This window comes from Camelus bactrianus, chromosome 34 (genome assembly GCF_048773025.1).
Source record: "Camelus bactrianus isolate YW-2024 breed Bactrian camel chromosome 34, ASM4877302v1, whole genome shotgun sequence".
NCBI lineage: Eukaryota > Metazoa > Chordata > Mammalia > Artiodactyla > Camelidae > Camelus > Camelus bactrianus.
In genome coordinates this window covers 11330948-11348761 of record NC_133572.1, presented here as the reverse complement: position 1 = coordinate 11348761, position 17814 = coordinate 11330948, and the positions used below count along the sequence as shown (strand labels likewise).

Below are 17814 nucleotides of genomic sequence, written 5' to 3'. Positions count from 1 at the left end.
TTACAAAATAGAACTGAATTGATGAATATATTTAAGATACGGTAAAATTTTGGAATTTTTCCTGCCATAATTTCAATTATATTTTAAATCAAGAAAAACTGAAACTTGATGACCTAAGGATCTAACATAGGACACTTAAAAGGACAAAAATGTAGCCTGAAGAAAATAGGAGTATGAATATGATTTATCAGAAGAATGGGTATTGATAAAATATAAAATAGTGAAATACACAACATACATTTGAGGATCACCAAAACAAAAGGTGATTCTTTAGAAAGAAAAGTCTTTAGTATGATTTATCAGAAAAAGAAAATAATAACAAAAGACAGTTCATTAATATATGGGATAAAAAGGGAGAAATAACTAGAGATGTAATAGAGATAAAATATATATATATATATATATATATATATATATATATATATATATACATAAAATGGAAAAGTTCATGTCAATAAATTTGAAAAATTCTATGTAATGAATCATTTACTAAATTATATAAATAACTAGAATTATTTTAAGAAAAAGAGATTTAAAATTCTCTAAGCACGGAAATTTTTAATTATTAGTCAAGATAAACTACTCATCCCCAAAGACACTAGAACCAGACAATTTTATCAGTGAAATTTACCAAAGCTTCAAAGAACTGATAATGTCTTTTCTATATATTGAAATGTGGAAATGCAAAACAAACATTTATATTGAAAATAAATACTGAAATGTGGAAATGCAAAATGCAAACAGATGAAGCTAGTCACAGATTTTGCACCCTTCACAAAAATTAACTCAAAATGGATCATAGACCTAATTGTCCATTCTATAACCTCAGTAGTGAAAACATTCTCATTGTCAAGCCAAGCCGCCAACTAAGATTGACTTTTTAGTTGAAAGAGTCTGATTTGATTTTTTTTTAATGGTCCCCCCACAGACCTAAACGTAAAATGCAAAACCATAAAATTTCTAGAGAATGACATATAAAAAATCTAGGTGACCTTGGATTTGGTGATGATTTTTTAGATACAACACCAGAAGTACTAGCCACAGAAGAAAAATTTGACAAGTTTAAAAAAAATTAAAATTAAAAACTTCTGCTCTGTAAAAGATACTGCTAAGTGGGTGAAAAACAAGACACAGACTGGGAGAAAATATTTGCAAAACACATAGCTGTTGAAGTGTGATTACTCAAAATATATAAATTACTATTAAAGTTCCATAATAAAAAATAACCCGATTAAAAAATGGTCAAAATCTGAAAAGACACCTCTTCAAAGATATACAGATGGCTTATAAGAATATGAAAAGATGTTCAAAATTATATGTTATTAAATAATTGCAACTTAAAACAACAATGAATACCACAATACTGCACACTTATTAGAACGGCTAAAATCCAACAAACAGACAAAAGCCCAATAACATTATTATAATTCTTCCATATAGTTGATAACAAAAATTGTCCATTTTAATTTACTAATGAAGATCAAACGCACCCAAGTCTTTGTTTACACGGTTTGTTTTTCTTTCCAAAAGAGAAAACAGTTTTGAAGGTCAAATAGTATTTGATTCTTCTTCTTGAGAATTCTGGGTCATAGACACAGATCCCAGTGGCATTTCCATCATTCACAAGCTCATTCCTTTCTACATTCTTTTGTGTGGGCTCTGACAATATAATGGTGCTTCTTAGCCTTTTATTCTTGATCTTGAACAAGAGTCCTGGTGTGCCTGTCAGAATTGTAAGGGAAAGGATAAAGAAATTATGCACCATGGTGCCAGAAAAATGAGAGGCAATGAATTATTTGAAATGGTAGATTTGAGAGAGACTGAATGGAATTTGCTATTCTTAAAATTTACTAAGGCATTTAGGAGAAAAAGAAGACCTAAATCAATATATTTCTCTAATAGCTGGACCATAAATGCAACTTACTGATTACTGTATTTACCTAGTAATGTACAATGCTTTTTACTTCACCTTCAGGCACTGTGAACATTACTAAAAACAGACTATTTGATTGGTATAGGCTTTATCAAAATATACTTCCTTTGTCAATATAAAATGTTGTGAGTATACCACATTATTCAGGCAGTACAAAAATGAGAAATTCATTCTGACAGCTTCATGAATTTTGTGTGTTTCAGGGAAACATCTATAAAAAAAAGTCTAATCTAAAATTAATATCCAAATGTAAAATAATGATGTTATATTTCATTGTGAATTTACTGCACATCAGGCACTCTGATAAAGTAGTTCACCTGCAGTATCTACTTAACCCTGAAACAACCTATGGGTCATTAGGTACTACTGTTATCCCAATTATATGAATGCACTACTGAATTTTAGATAATGTAAGCTCACATAGATAGCAAAGCTAGCAAGTGGCCTGACTGCAGTAGCAACTATCCTATTATCTATCTATCTGTCTGTCTGTCTATCATCATCATCTTCATGTACTGATTTTCTGCCTGTTTGATCTGTCCATTGCTGACAAAGAGATTTTGGAGACTCAAACTAAAATAGTGTATTTGTCTATTTCTCCTTTCAGTTATATCGATTTTTGCTTCACATACTCTTTGGTGCTTTGTTGTTAGGTGCTCACACGTTTAAAATTGATATGTCTTCTTTTGGAATTGACCTGTTTATATAATATATCATATATTATAATATAATATAATATATCATATACAATGTTTCTTTTTATCCCTGATACTTTAAAAGTCTGTCTGAAGTTAATACAGCTACTGTAGCTTTCTTTTGATTAGTGCTGGTGCAGTATATCTTCTCTATCCCTTTATTTTCAATTTGAGTGTTTTATTTAAAGTGAGTTTCTTGTAGATAACATATGGTTTGGCTTTTAAGTCCATTCTAATAGTCTCTGTCTTTTAATTGGTGTATTTAGGTCATTCAGATTTAAAGTGATCATAGGTATAGTTGGATTTTTATGCACCATTTTTGTAACTGTGTTCTGTATGCTGCATTTGTTCTTTATTCCTTTTGTACCTCCATATATATTCTGCCTTTTCTGGTTTTAACTGAGCAATTTATATGATCTTATTTTATCTCCTCTGTTAGTATATCAATTTACTTAAAAGATATCTAGTAGTTGCCTGGAGTTTACCATATACATTTTGAACTAATCTAAGACCACTTTCAGATAATATTACACTGCCTTATATGTAATGCCCATATCTCATACCACAGTATTCCCAATTTTATTAGCCCATTTCTTCAGATATTGCTGTCATACATTTTATTTTTCCATAATCACATAACACATTATTATCAATACATAGTTATCATTTAGATCGATTAAGAGTAGGAAAAATGAAAGATTTTATCTTCATTTATTCCCTCTCTGGCACTCTTCCCTCTTTTTGAGGATCCTATGTCATTTCTTTCTTCCTGAAAAACTTCTTTTAACATTTCTTCCAAAGCACATCTATGGGCAATAAATACGTCAGTTTTTGTTTGTCTAAGAAAATCTTTATTTTTCATTCCCTTTTGAAGGATAATTTTACTGGATATATAATTCTAGGTTGCTGTGGTTTTGCTTTTTTAATTTTTAATATTTTTAATATTTTATGTTACTTTCTTCTTCTCTTCTTGAAGATAGAAGTCCACTGATACTCTTACCTTGTTCCTCCAAAGGTAAGATGTTTCCCCCTTCTTCACTACTGATTGCTTTGAAGATTTTTTTTTTCTTTTTCTTTGGTTTTCTGAAGTTGAATATGATATGGCATGATATGGCTAAGCTTTTTTGGGGGGTATTTATTCTATTTGATATTCTCTGAATTTTCTGAATTTGTGGTTTGATGTTTATCATTAATTTTGGAAAATTCCCAATCATTATTATTTCAAGTCTTCTTTCCTCTATAACTTGATATTGGCCTCCACTTCTTATATATTCTGTTCTGTTTTGTTCCCTTATATGTTCTTTTTTTCCCTTTTTTACATTCTGTAATCTTCAGATTAAATGTTTTTGTAGGTCTGTGTATCAGGACTGTGACCTTCTAAGTATTCTTCCCGTGATATAATTTATCTTCCCTTGTCCCTGCTTCATTCTCTGGCTGTAGCCTTTTCAGTATACATCCATGAAGTCCTGGCTTCTGTTGAAATCTTTTCCCCTACAGGTGACACAGCAAAGCCAGTGGGTGCTTTCTTCCGTCCTGGAATATGGCTCTGGTAAAGGTCTTTTTCCTGGAAAGTGATTCTTTCTTATGGAGGAAATTCTAAACGTATTTCACAGTGGTGGTTTCCTCCCCACCCACTGCCAAAACCATCAGGAAACCTTTCTCAGCTCTTCACAGTGACAGACAGAAGTTTACAGGATCCCTTCCAGAGAGTTTCCCACTCTCAAGTTAGTCTTCACTCAGTCTACAGCAAATTGTAACCCTTACCAAAGTGTTCCTATCAACTTATAATTATTTTTTAACACTGAGTTTATTCAGTTTATTAGTTTGAATTTTAAGATTTCCTCAGACTCATAAATAAGTTAATCAGGGCAAAAATGACTTTGGAAATACCTAAAAATAACTAGACAATATCTCCAGCTTGACATGTAGATATTGACTGTGACGCTGTAGAGTCACCTGTCCCTCCAGACTGCAGTGTGGCAGTTTGCCCTGCAACTTCAGTTTTCTGATGGACCCAGGAGAAGTTATTGATTTTCAGCTTGTCAAGCCTTTTCTTGTAAGGGTGACAGTGGCAACTTCTATTCTTTCTCCATGAAGAAGCTGGCACCAGGAACGTGAGTCCAGGTATACACACACACAAGCATGCGTGCACACACACATGTTTTTACAGACAAGTTGCTGAATCTTAGACGTTAATGAAGAGACATTAATTCCAGGCCTGCCACCAGTCATGTATGCATAGAATGATGGTATCATACCTAAAAATTCAACTTTCCTTACTCCAATTTAAGATACTTTCTGCTATAGCACAGTTCATTGCTTCTCATTTTTCTGTCTTTCTTTACCATAACTTAGATCATCTGGCATAAAATCAACGGCTTCCAGTGTGCCCTTCCAGAGCTTGTGGAGACACTATATATGTTGCAAGCCCAATTTTTCACCCGCAGAACAGAATGTATTCAGGGTTGCCTCAAGATCCTTTTATAGTTTTTTTTATAGATAACTCCTAATTTAGGAAAATCACTTGAATATTCACAAACACTCAGAATAAATAATTCCTTCAAGTGGCTCTGCTCTGAAGCTCATCTTTCTGAATAGGTGTTTGTCACTAGCGGAGGTGCATCAAAGCACTCAGATGGAAAGGAATTTTTTAATTTCATTCCAATATGTAACTCAATCTTTCTGTAAAGAGACTGAAGCTCATGAATACATTCCACTTTTGAACGAAAGGACGGTACCAAAGTAGACGATTTAATATTAAATCAAGTAATTTGGAGATAAAATTACCATATGTTGTTGTCTCTGCTTTCATATGCAAAGCTATTGAAAACCTTTTGCATCTCACTATGACTTCTGTAGCAGTAAACCACATCTCTGTTCCCTGGTAGTGAATACTTCAGTTATGGGCTGCAGTACACAGTATTCTTAGAGTTAAACTGAATATTCATGCAAGATATAGCCATGACAATTATAGGGGTAACTAATCTTAAAACATTAGCCTTTTACTTTAACTCAATGTTATTAAAAGCTTAATGAAAAATAAATGATCAGATTTTATTTTAGAGAAATAGCCAGAAAAATATCCATAATTTATTTTAATATTCTTTTGTCAAAAGTAAAAGTTCCCGTTTAGCTTAATAGGATATTCTTATTAAACAGCAGCGCCACTAGGGAAAAAAAAAAGGGAGGTTTTTTTCACAGACTTTGAACCAAGAACTGTTCCAAACCCTCTTCATAACTTTGCTTCTCATCATTAGATATAAATTATTATTCCTGTTAACTCCAGTATATACTAAAGTCAACTGAGGTTTAAGAAATAAAGAAACTAAGCATGAAACTCTGGTGTCATCCACGGCTGTTTCCTGCCATACAGGAAAACTTAGGCTGTAGGGGAGAGTGAAGAGGGGTAGAGGCAAGAGGTAGAGAAATTTAGGAGAATACATCCAGGCATCTGGTTTGGTGAACGGCATCCTCACCTTTTACATGTTTTTTTTTTTTTTTTGAACCAATATATCCACTCTCCACATTTCGACCTAAACTATTATGAATCGGATTTTAGTATCTTCTAACTATACATCTGTACTAATAGAATCACATAAATTGTAACTGGGAAACTGTAAATTGAGTTTTGCATCATAAAATTGCAAAACATTTACTAATTTTGAATTTTGAAATGATTAACATCCTTTTGGGAGATCTGCCTTCACTTGGCCTGATTCTTCCACTGCAACCATGCTAATCAAGCTTTCTCTGTGAACAGGGCAGTCCGGTGAACTGTCCTTTAAATAGCTACTCAAGAAACATCTAGTAGTGAGCACTAACCATGTGCAAACACTGTGTTTATTTACCCACTTCTGAACAGTAGAGCACTCCAGAGGCTATTCCTTGACTCTCTCTTCTCTGTAAACAGGGTGTTTTACAATTCTTTCTACAGGCTGATGCCTGCCAGAATTCAGTCTCCCACTTGGAATGCTCATCTGTGCTTCTCACAATTAATTGTAAGTCCCTCCTTGACCTCTTCATTCAAGTCTGTTCAGCATCTCAAACTTAACTTTTTAACGACAGAGCTTTTAAACCCACACTCTGGAAACCTGTTCAGAATCCACCTTAATTCTCTCCATTCCCCTCTATTATGACCATTTTACTCAAGCCCCTATCCTCTCATGAAAGGATTACTAACAGTTTCTCAACAAATTTCTTTCTTTGGCTTTTGCTTTCCTATAATTTATCATCCAGATGGCAGCCAGAGTAATCTTTTAAAACATATACCAGATTATGCACCCTCACTGAGTGAAATCATCCTATGAATTACCTTCAGAGTTATTCTAATTGCAAAACCATGCAGGGTCTGGTCTTCCCTTTCATGGTACAACACTCCTGTTTTGCAGACCATGCTCCATGCACCGTAGAAGCCTTTGTCAAACACATCGAGCTCATTTCCACCTTAGAGTTTTGTACTCACTGTTTTGTGTATGTTGACTGATCTTCCCACTGTTCAGCCAACTTAAATGTCACCTCCTCAGACAAACGTCTTCTGACTGCCCAATTGAAGAGTCAATATTATATCCTATTTTGAGTCTATTTATCACACTTATCACTACCTGGCATTGCTTTGTTTTCTTTCTCCTTCCTACTGGGATGTATTTTGCGTCATCATTAGGCTTCCATTACTTAAGGCAGTAATTCATAGTTTAATGTCCAAAATATCTATTGAATGAATAAATGAGTGAATTTTTTGCCTTCCAATCTTTCCCTTCTAATTAAATTCCACTCAGTTGCTTTGGAGGAAAATCTGAGAACCATCCTTCATTCTTCTCTAGCTCCCGAATCCAGTGCGTCAGCAAGTATCTTGGCCTCATTTTCTTAACTAATAACATGTCTTCTACTCCTCTACATCTCCACTAATAGCTTCTCAGACCAGACCATTACACCTTCTTGTTTGGACCATCGGTTTTCTACTTATTTTTTTCTCAGTTTCATCCTTGACAGTCAAAACAAAAATTTCAACATTTCAGCCAATGCTTTGCAAAAAATATAAATCAGATTATGTCACCTCCTTGTATGAACTCTTCAGTAGAGTATGAACAGACCTAGAATACAGCCTAAACTCTTCATCATGTCCTGTAATGTTGCACGTGATCCAGGCTCTGCCAGCTGTCTTCCTTTTGCTCATGCTGCTTCAGGCACACTGGCCTTCTTTTGGTTTCTTGAAGATGCTGCTATGAACACTTCCTGGTTTCCACCTTGGGGCCTTTACATGCTATTCCTGCTACCTGGAACCTGTTTTCATCAGAATTGCACTCCTCATTACTTCTCATTACTCAGATCTTAGCTCAAATATCGGTCTCAGAGTGAAACACCGACAACTCCCTATCGAATATTTCCCACTGGCAGTGCCTGATTCAGTCTTTGTTATTTTACTCTATTTAATTTTCTACATGGCATTTGATACTGTGTGGAAGTTTGTGTTTGTTTGTTTGTTTGTTTGTTTGTTTAACTTGTTTAATGTCAAGCTTTCTCAGTAAGGATTGTGTTACTGAAATCCTGTCTGCTATTTGGAGTAGAACTAAGGCTTCATGTTGGAGGGTAATTAAAAATAGTGCTAAAAAGTAGCTTAGAGATGGAATGAAACAAGCTTTAAATACCAAGATAGAAAGTATAGACTTCGTTCTGTGGATAATGAGAAGTTATTGAAAGTTTTAGAGTCGATGAGGAATATAATCAGAAAAGCATTTTATGAAGATTAGTTTGGACTTGTAATTAGTATGGAATGAAAAAGATACAGTAGACACATTAGAAGGATATTTTAATTCTTCATTATATGCATGTGTAGTATATGTGGGGGTGAAAAAAGAAAGGAACAGAACCAACAATGTTAATATGGACCTGCTTGAAGGAGTGGATTGAGGAAAGAGGGAAGGCATAAATATTAACTCACTTCTTAGCCATAGAATTTTAGAATTTGTATTATCACAGCATACTTGTACCCCCAAATAAGTCATCCCATTATTGAAAATGTAAATGACTGTTCTTTTGAAATCTTATATTTGTGTGAAGCTAAATTAGTTTCAGCTATATAAATAGGAATAAATAATTTTCTACTGAAAACTGAATCAGATATACCATTATTAATTATTGCTATTTCCACACCAATTACATTTACATTTTATTTGTAATAAAATCCCACTGAATAGACCGAAGCCCTCAATTAAGTAGGAGCAAAAGTAAGTAGGAGATTGTAAAAGCTAAACCATATTTTCTCCTTCCTATCGTGGATTTTCATAAGGTAATTACCTTGTTATCATCAAAACAAGCTCAATAAAATTCTTTATAAGAAATGTAGAAGAAGAAATTTTGATACATCTTACTTCAATATAAGAAGTATGTTACTATCAGTTAAGTTTTACATTAAATTTTTATATAAGATAATAACTCTAGTCTTCCAATACTTTGTAATAAAGTATAACTTAAGCCAACCATTCTATTGAGTCAAATTTTTCTTCTCTATAAAGTACTTCAGCCAGAATATTTTCTTGGAAACTGACAGCATATTTATTCAGTTTCCAGAAAATTCAACCAAACATTTCTTGAAACTTTTCTAATTCCCACTTGTAAAGAATATGAGTGCTATTGACTGAGTGTCATGTTTCACTATATCAACTGTCACAAAGAATGATGAGAATTGATGGCTCCTTTATGAAATCTTCCTCACTCAAGACTTACATAGACTTTTAATATAAATTTGCAAAACTCTATTTAAGAAGTATTAAGTTTCTTCAGAAAACATAAATATCAGTTATAATTCTAAATTAAATTTCACATATAAAATGAAGTACAGCACATTAAGTACTTCCTAACCCATAATATATGCTTTTTGCCACGATGTTTAAAAATGTATTTTAAACTGAAAACATATTTCCGATTTATAGTTTTGAGTGCTATGCATGACAACCATATAACTGGCAAATAAATATAATCATATTTTTTCTCGTTAATGTTTTCTACCTTGAAATATTGCTCTAACATAATTACAGTGGTGATTATACCACAACACTGATACAAAGTTGTGCGAGGGTACATTCTTGTTTTGTTTGTACCTTTAATGAGAATGGCTGTAGTCTCTTCCCATCATGCATAAGACCAGCTCTTCTGGTTGCATGTGTCTACACACTACACAAGACATGGAAGCACATTAGTTAGAATCTAATTTCACTTGCTGCAACATTCAGACCTTAAATATTCATGGATTAAGCAAAATAAAAGTATTTCTTGGTTGGCTATGCTCTGACAAGCCGTAAAGGAATTGAAACCCATCTTGTTGCACCATCTTGCCTACAATCCTGCCTGTACTTCTCTGGCGCAGGATGTTTTACTATCACAACCACGTCTCTGAAATGGAAGGGGAGGAAAGGTTGCATTGGACCTGTTGCAAGCAAATCGAAAAGAAATCATCAAAATTCAGGCTTCTCTGACTTTACTCCATATTCTCACACTGAACTGAGCTGCTAAGCAATTAGTTCAACTCAGAGAGAAAAGAGGACGGAGGAGAACGTGGCAGGCAGGGCTCACCTTGTAAGCAGTGTTCCTCACACTCATATTTACCAGACTCCGATGACTCCTTATAAATGCAGCTCACAGAATCCTGTACTGTTCTGGTTCCAAGGTGGCAAAAAGCACAGTGGGAACATTTGAGGTAGATTTAAAAAATTGTTTAAATTCGGTAACTTCATTAAAAAAGCATACTTTGCCCTGAAGCTGTGCTGAAGTATGGTGCTTGCTGGTAGTTGGCAAATCCATCTACTCACATATTCTGGATCAGGTGCATATTTCAGGACTTGCTACATATTTTATTTTGCCTTTCTACAGAAATACAAAAATGCGAAACAAATCATTTGAAAGGCTTTCAATATCTTGTGAAAGTAAACTTAAAGGTCTTTCGAGGGGGGACATAATGTGGAACAGTATTTCTGAAATAACCTTAGAGCGGTCTGAGGACCAGGAGAGGCTCGGAACCTTGGCACCGTTCTGATTTACAACTTAATAACTTCACTTTCTAGAAATAAAGTGGAGTTCTCATTTAAAGGCTGAAATACTACCATTTTCTCTGAATACTAGTAATAATTTAAATTCATGACTTCTGTATTATTCATGCAGAGCAATGTAATATGAACAGTGTTTCTCATGTTCAGTGTTTATGAAAGGGTATGTCTTGAGGGTACGCTGAGCTTTATAACAAGCAGATGCTAAAAGTAACTACCTAGCTTGCTCCCCTGATTCAGAATCTGAGCCTGAAATATATTACATGTTTTTGGCAACCTAAGTATAAGAGAAAACAAGGATTTTTTCTTGAAAATAAAAATAAAAACTTGCTTTAGGAAGATGCTTATTTTAAAAGCAAACATATGAAAAAGCTGTTATTTACAGAAGGAGATTTCTCTTTATAGCAGGAGTCAGATTGTGGAATTTGAGGTATTTTGATAGTGATTTCTTCAGTTTAGGCACTGACATGTTTGTTGATCGCAGAGAAACAATGTTTTAGAAATTATTACTAATGGAAGATCCACTAAAAAAGTAAGCCTTTATAGACATGTCTTATAATTCAGCAGGAAAATGTGACATGTTGGGAATGCCGTTTAAATGCTAGCTGTTATTTGAGATATATAATACTAAAATGGCTATATAAAGTACAGGGGTCATGACTGGAGTTATTGAATATCTACTGCGTAAGATAGGAAACTCCTTTATAAAATTATGTTTTCAGGGTATTTAAGTGATAATAGTTGGTGATCTTTATTTATATGAATTTTGTTTTAAATCAGCCTTCCAGATGGACAAAATATCCATGTTAATAAATATCTCATTAAAATGATACAATTTTCACTTTTGCCATATTGTTCCTCTCACTTGATATTTAAAGATGTTAATGAGAGGTCTTTGAAGGACCATGATCCTAAAGTTGTTGTGGACAGTTAAGATTTTATTTGGAATGTGCTAGTAATTATTTTCAAGAGAAAACATTAGCTACTAAACTGTGTAAGAATTTCCAAACTATGTTTAAATGCTATTTTGAAAACTCTAGTAATAGTTTTTAAATAAATGTTTGTTGAATTGAATTGATGTTTATATCTATAACACTTTGTATATTAATTAAAATGCATCAAGCATCTTTGTCTTCATGGTGAACAGCAAGCCCCTTTCCATGTTTAGGTAGTTATCCTTTTGTGTCTTTATTATGTACTTGAGGATATCTTGGTTTATTCGTAAGGATCTATATCTGATAACTCAAAATCCTGACATTTCTTCTTTCCAATATCCCCTCTATCTTTCTGCCTAATTGAAATTAATAAACCAACATGTTATCAGTCTTGCTAAGGACTGATAAGTAAAGCAAGGAACTTGTAATTTCATCATGTTGTGCCTTAACTGTCTAGTCCATCCATCAGAGCAACTTAAACTCCACGCTGTGAATTGACTCCATAGTTTATCGTTAGGATTGCGCAATACTCATTTACTGCGGAAATGTTCATTTCTTACATTTATTGTAGCCTAGATTGTTTAGAGCACTTCAGAGCAAAAAATTGCATGTAGTGCTGGCATTTCCACAGTCTGGCCTATTTCCCTGTACGTTAATAAGAAAATATCTATGATATATTAAACTATTTTGAGTTTAGGGCCAGTCTAGCTTCTGAAAAGTCCATGTTTCAAATTTTCTGCCATTTCCTTACAAATGTATTAAAATAATAAAAAATTTTTATAAGAGAGATTTTTACACATCCCTCCTCAATTTTAAATTCAACATAATTATAATGTATCTCAGAGCTATAAGAACCTGTTACTTATTTAGCACACCTGTTTTGTATCTGGCCTGGTTTATACTATTGTGAGATGTGTGAGATGGTATAAAAATATTTTGAATAGTAGTTCTTTGTATAATACCACTTGACTTTATTATATTACAGAATTAAAACACATTCATTCAAATATATAGACATATAATCAATAGAGAAATCATCACACAGAAGTGTACAAACACAGGACAGGTTTATATACTCATGTGCATGGGAAATATACACATTAAAGAAGCAGAAATATATCAGTTGCCATAATAATTACCCTGCATACTCCAAGATATACTTCACACAAGGCAAATGATATAATTTTCATTTATCTCTCTTACGTTTTATTCTGCTATTTAGTGCTAAGCAAGTCCACTAGGCAAGAATAAGAGGGCCTTTAAAATTCTACTATTAAAATTTTCTTAAATTTTTTTCTTACTATTAAAAAGTACTCTGTGTACTTGTTTTCTCCTTCTCCATTTGTAATATAACTGATTTATTTAATTTTTATTGAAGTATGGTGGTTTACAATGTTGTATTACTTTCTGGTGTATGGCATAGTCATTCATATATATATATATATATATATATATATATATATATATATATATATATATATATATTCCTTTTCATATTCTTTTTCATTATAGGTTATTACAGGGTATTGACTATAGTTCCCTGTGCTGTATAATAGGACCTTGCTATTTATCTATTTTATATAAAGTAGTTAGTATCTGCAAATCTCAGTCTCCCAATTTATCCCTCCATCATTCCCCTTACCCCCTCATAACCACAAGTTTGTTTTCTGTCTATGAATGTCTCTGTTTTGTAAATAAGTTCATTTGTCTCATTATTTCTAGATTCCGCATATAAGTGATATCATATGGTATTTTTTCTTTCTCTTTCTGGCTTACTTCACTTAGAATGATAATCTCCAGGTCCATCCATATTGCTGCAAATGGCTTTATTTTATTCTCTTTTATGACTGAGTATAGTATTCCATTGTTTAAATATACCACATCTTCTTTATCCAGTCATCTGCTGATGGGCATTTAGGTTGCTTCCATGTCTTGGTATTGTAAATAGTGCTGCTGTGAACACTGAAGTGTGTGTATCTTTTTGAATTAGAGTAACCTCCAGGTATACGCCCAGGAGTAGGATTGCTGGATCATATGCTAAGTCTATTTTTAGTTTTTTGAGGAATCTCCATGCTGTTTTTCCACAATGGCTGCACCAAACTATATTCCCACCAGCAGTGTAGGAGGGGTCCCTTTTCTCCACAGCCTCTCCAGCATGTATTGTTCTTGGACTTTTCTGACTGCTATGAGCAGATACTTCATTATAGTTTTGATCTGCATTTCTCTAATAGTATTTAATTCAGTAATGAATTAAATAATTCAGTAATGAGTTAATAATTAATCTAATTCTGAAGGTTTTAGAAAACCATTATCCTTTTTCTTTACCTCTGAGTCATTGAGAAATTTATATTTGTATTTTTTGAGCTTCCAAATATATAAGACTTTTTATCTCTTTTTAGTTTTAATCTTAATATAATCACATTATGTTGAGAGTAAATAGTTTATATAATATTGAATTTTTTAGTTTTATTGATAATTTATTTGAGTGGCACATAAAAATTACAAAGAAAATGCTCCATGAATGCTTAAAAAATAGTGTCTATTTGTGAGATATAGGTTCCATACATATATGTTGATTAGAATAACTTAATTCAAAGCTTCTGTAACCTTATTAAATTTTGAGCTACTGTCAATAACTTTTTTCATAGACATGCTTAAAAACCTCCTTAAATTATTCAAGTTTTATGAATTATTCTTGGAATTATATCAGTTTTTGCTTTATATATTTCAAAGCTATTTTTGTGTGCAGAGGAAGTCATGATTGTTGATATCTTTGTACTTTTTTGATATGTAAAATATGATGCAATATAAAAAACTCCAAAATTTTCCGTGATAACAAAGATTTTTTTCTTTCTCCTATAAAATACATTGTGGATCTAGCTAGTTCCTCAGGGAAACTGTCTTCTGTAAGATAACTATGCAATCCCCAAAGCCACGCTGTCCAATATATTAGGACTCATAGTGGTTACTGAGCACTTGATCTGTGGCTATCTGAACAGAGATATTCTGTAAACATAAAATAACTTCAGTTATGATGAAAAAATGCAAAATACTTCCCTAATAATTTTTATGTTGATTACATGTGTAAATCATGTCATTTATAAACTATTTAGAAAATGAAACCCTAGTTTAAGATCTTTAAATACAGTAACTTACAGCTTCTCTCAGTGATTTCCACTGAACATTTAAGGGGAATCATCCCATAAAGTGAAAAAAAAAGAGAGAAAGCTTTTTAACTCATTGCTGAAGGCAGCATTTGGTATCTAGCAAGACTTATTACAAAAACCTAACAAGGACTTTTCAAGAAAGGATCATTATAAGTCAGTTTTACTTAAGAATATGAATGCAGATGTCCTAGGAAAAATATTAAAATGCCCAATCAAGCTGTGTATAAAAGGCATGATATGTCATGAAAAAGATGAGCTCATGTTAAGAATTCAAGGAGTTTTTAAAAAACATTCTTTGATCAAACACCGGGATTCATCACAATAGTAGGATAAAGGAGAAACTCATTTGATTATTTCAACAGATGCAGAAAAAGCATTTGGAAAAAAAAATAAGTATTCATGATAAAACTTCTTAGTAAAGTAGGAGCAGAGAGAAACTTCCTTAATATAAAGTGTGAATGTGTGAAAAACTGCCAGTCTTACAGCCAGTGGTGATACACTGATAGTTTTCTCTAGCATTTTGAATGAATAAAGGAGCAAACACTTCTATTCAACATTGGGCTGAGGATCCTGGCCAGTAAAATAAGGCAAGAAAAAGAAATTTATAAAACAGAGTTTTAAGGATTGAACAAAAATAATATTGTCAATATTTTGAAAAAATATGCCTTTGTATATAGACTCTAAAGGTGATTATTTTAATTCACAAGAGACTCTAGCAGAGTTTCTGGATATCAGACAAAACTTTAAACTATATTTTCATATTCTAGCATTGGATAATTAGAAAATGCAATTTATTAGAGAAATCCTTGCATTGCTAAAAGATAAAACTCCTTCTGATATCCAAAATGATGCATTCAAAAATGTGCAGAGATCCATACCATATGATCCAGTCATTCCACTCCTGAGTCTATATTCAAAGAAAATGAAAATGTTAACTTGAAAAGATATATGCATGCCGGTTTTCATAGCAGCACTATTTACAACAGCCAAGATGTGGAAGAAATGTAAGTGTCCATCAACAGATGAATGGATAAAGAAGATGTGGTGTATGTATATATTTACAATGGAATACTACTCAGCCATGAAAGAGAATGAAACTTTGCCATTTGCAACAACATGGATATACTTGGAAGGTTATTGTGCTTAGTGAATTAAGTCAGACCAAGAAAGACAAATACTGTATGATATCACTTACATGTGAAATCTAAAAAATAAGACAAACTAGGGAATATAACAACAACAATAACAAATACTCACAGATATAGAAAACAAACTAGTGGTTACCAGTGAGGCGAGGGATGTGGGGAGGGACAAGATAAGGGGAGAGAATTAAGAAGTACAAACTATAATGTATTAAAGAAAGAAGCTACAAGGATATATTGTACAGCACAGGGAATATAGCCAATATTTTATAATAGCTATAAATGGAGTATAACCTTAAAAAATGCTCTGAGTAACAAAGACTGATTGACACTCAACCGACGAGCAAAATTCAATTTAATGTGTGTTCATAAGCCCTTCAGAGCAGAAAACTAAATGGATTGAAGTGGTCCCTGCAAATGTGTTCACTGCAAAAGATGACTCAGAACAAACAGACTAAGAGTTTGGCTCCCCCAAGGTTACCTTGACAACTTCAGAGAGAGCTTTGTCTTGATTGTGGGCAACTGTAGACGTTGCTGTTGACATTGCTGTTTATGACAGCCAATAAATGGCCAGTAAAGTGCTTTAGAGGATCCTACTGCCAAAGTGCAGTCAGCCTAAATTGAAAGAGTGAGGCTCTTCAAGATGTGTAATGGCCTTAGATTTCCTAAATTTCTACTGGCAAGAAGCATTGTTCTTTGGATGTAGATGAGGAGTAAAATGAAACGAACACCCAGAAGGTGGAATGCAAAGAACAAGGATTGGCAAGCTACTCCCAGGGGACAAGCATAACGATATTCTAACTAAGGAACATTCCTTGTCTTCCAAATACGCTGTCTTGTAAAATGTGCCAGCAGGAATTCACAACTGCTATGGATCAGTGACTGCTATGTGCCTCCGCTTCTTCTTCCTAAATGGGAGAGTTTGTTGTGATTATTGTAACTATACTTCTGAGAGTGTCACGTCACCTTCTGTACAGTTTCACACGATCCGTTCTCATTTTATCTTTGGAATTTATGGGTATGTATCAGTCTGGGTTAAGTCAGGAAAGCAGATGCCACTCTATGTATTCCAAGAGATATCAGTTTTAGTACAAGGAGTTGGAGGTTTACACATCCATTGAAATGGACTGGAGAATAAAGGTCAGAAAAAGATGCTGCTAGAAGTTACAAAAATTACACTGCACTCAATGATCTCAGCTGCCTCGCACCCTCAAATGGGTCATTTGCAGAAGCTCACTTAGATGTTATCAACTTGATGACATCAGGAAAGCATGCTTATTCCAGGTGCTTGTAGCACTGAGATGCATGGTTTTATGGGGGTGTCATTTTGGAAGTCCCTGCAAACCTTATATCGATCTACTGCTTGCCCATCTCCCTGCTTGCAGCTGCTGTCAGAAAATGAGGCTTTTTCTTTCTCTTCTACTTTTCAAATCTCAAATGAGAGCCTCTCACCGTCAGATCTTGACCTAGGACCACACTGGAAAGGGATTCTCCTGTGATTCAGAGGAGAATGTGAGGAGCATTAGGATGTGGAGTTGAGAACAAGACAATCTGATAAATAGGGAAAATACAAAATCCGATGTATAGGAAACACTACATGATTATTTTAGGATACTTTGCTAGTTCAAATTCTTAGCTTTTGACACTTACAAATAAATATAAGCCTGAAACAAGTCATCTCTTTAATATAATTAGAAATCATCAATGCACTCTTTTTTGATATCAAGATATTTTAAGTTATATTGATATGTAACCATTCTGCAGATCATTATCAAGGACAGCCAAGGGAAGTCCACATGGTGGAATTCCACAAGAAAAAAGTGTGTGTAAACTTTACGGATGAGCCACAACAGTTTTAGGTCAAGAATTTTAAGAGTGAAATGTCAGTGTTTGCCAAAGCTCT

The 17814-nt window shown here is 33.5% G+C and overlaps 1 long non-coding RNA gene across 1 annotated transcript in view; it reads right to left on the bottom strand.

Annotated features, from left to right (window-relative positions):
• Positions 1-436: 436 nt before the first annotated feature.
• LOC141575903 (uncharacterized) overlaps positions 437-17814 on the bottom strand; it is a 46982-nt gene continuing 29604 nt past the window's right edge. The window contains exon 3 of the long non-coding RNA XR_012503994.1: positions 437-1722. This is a non-coding gene — a long non-coding RNA (uncharacterized LOC141575903). The remainder of the gene's footprint in view (positions 1723-17814) is intronic.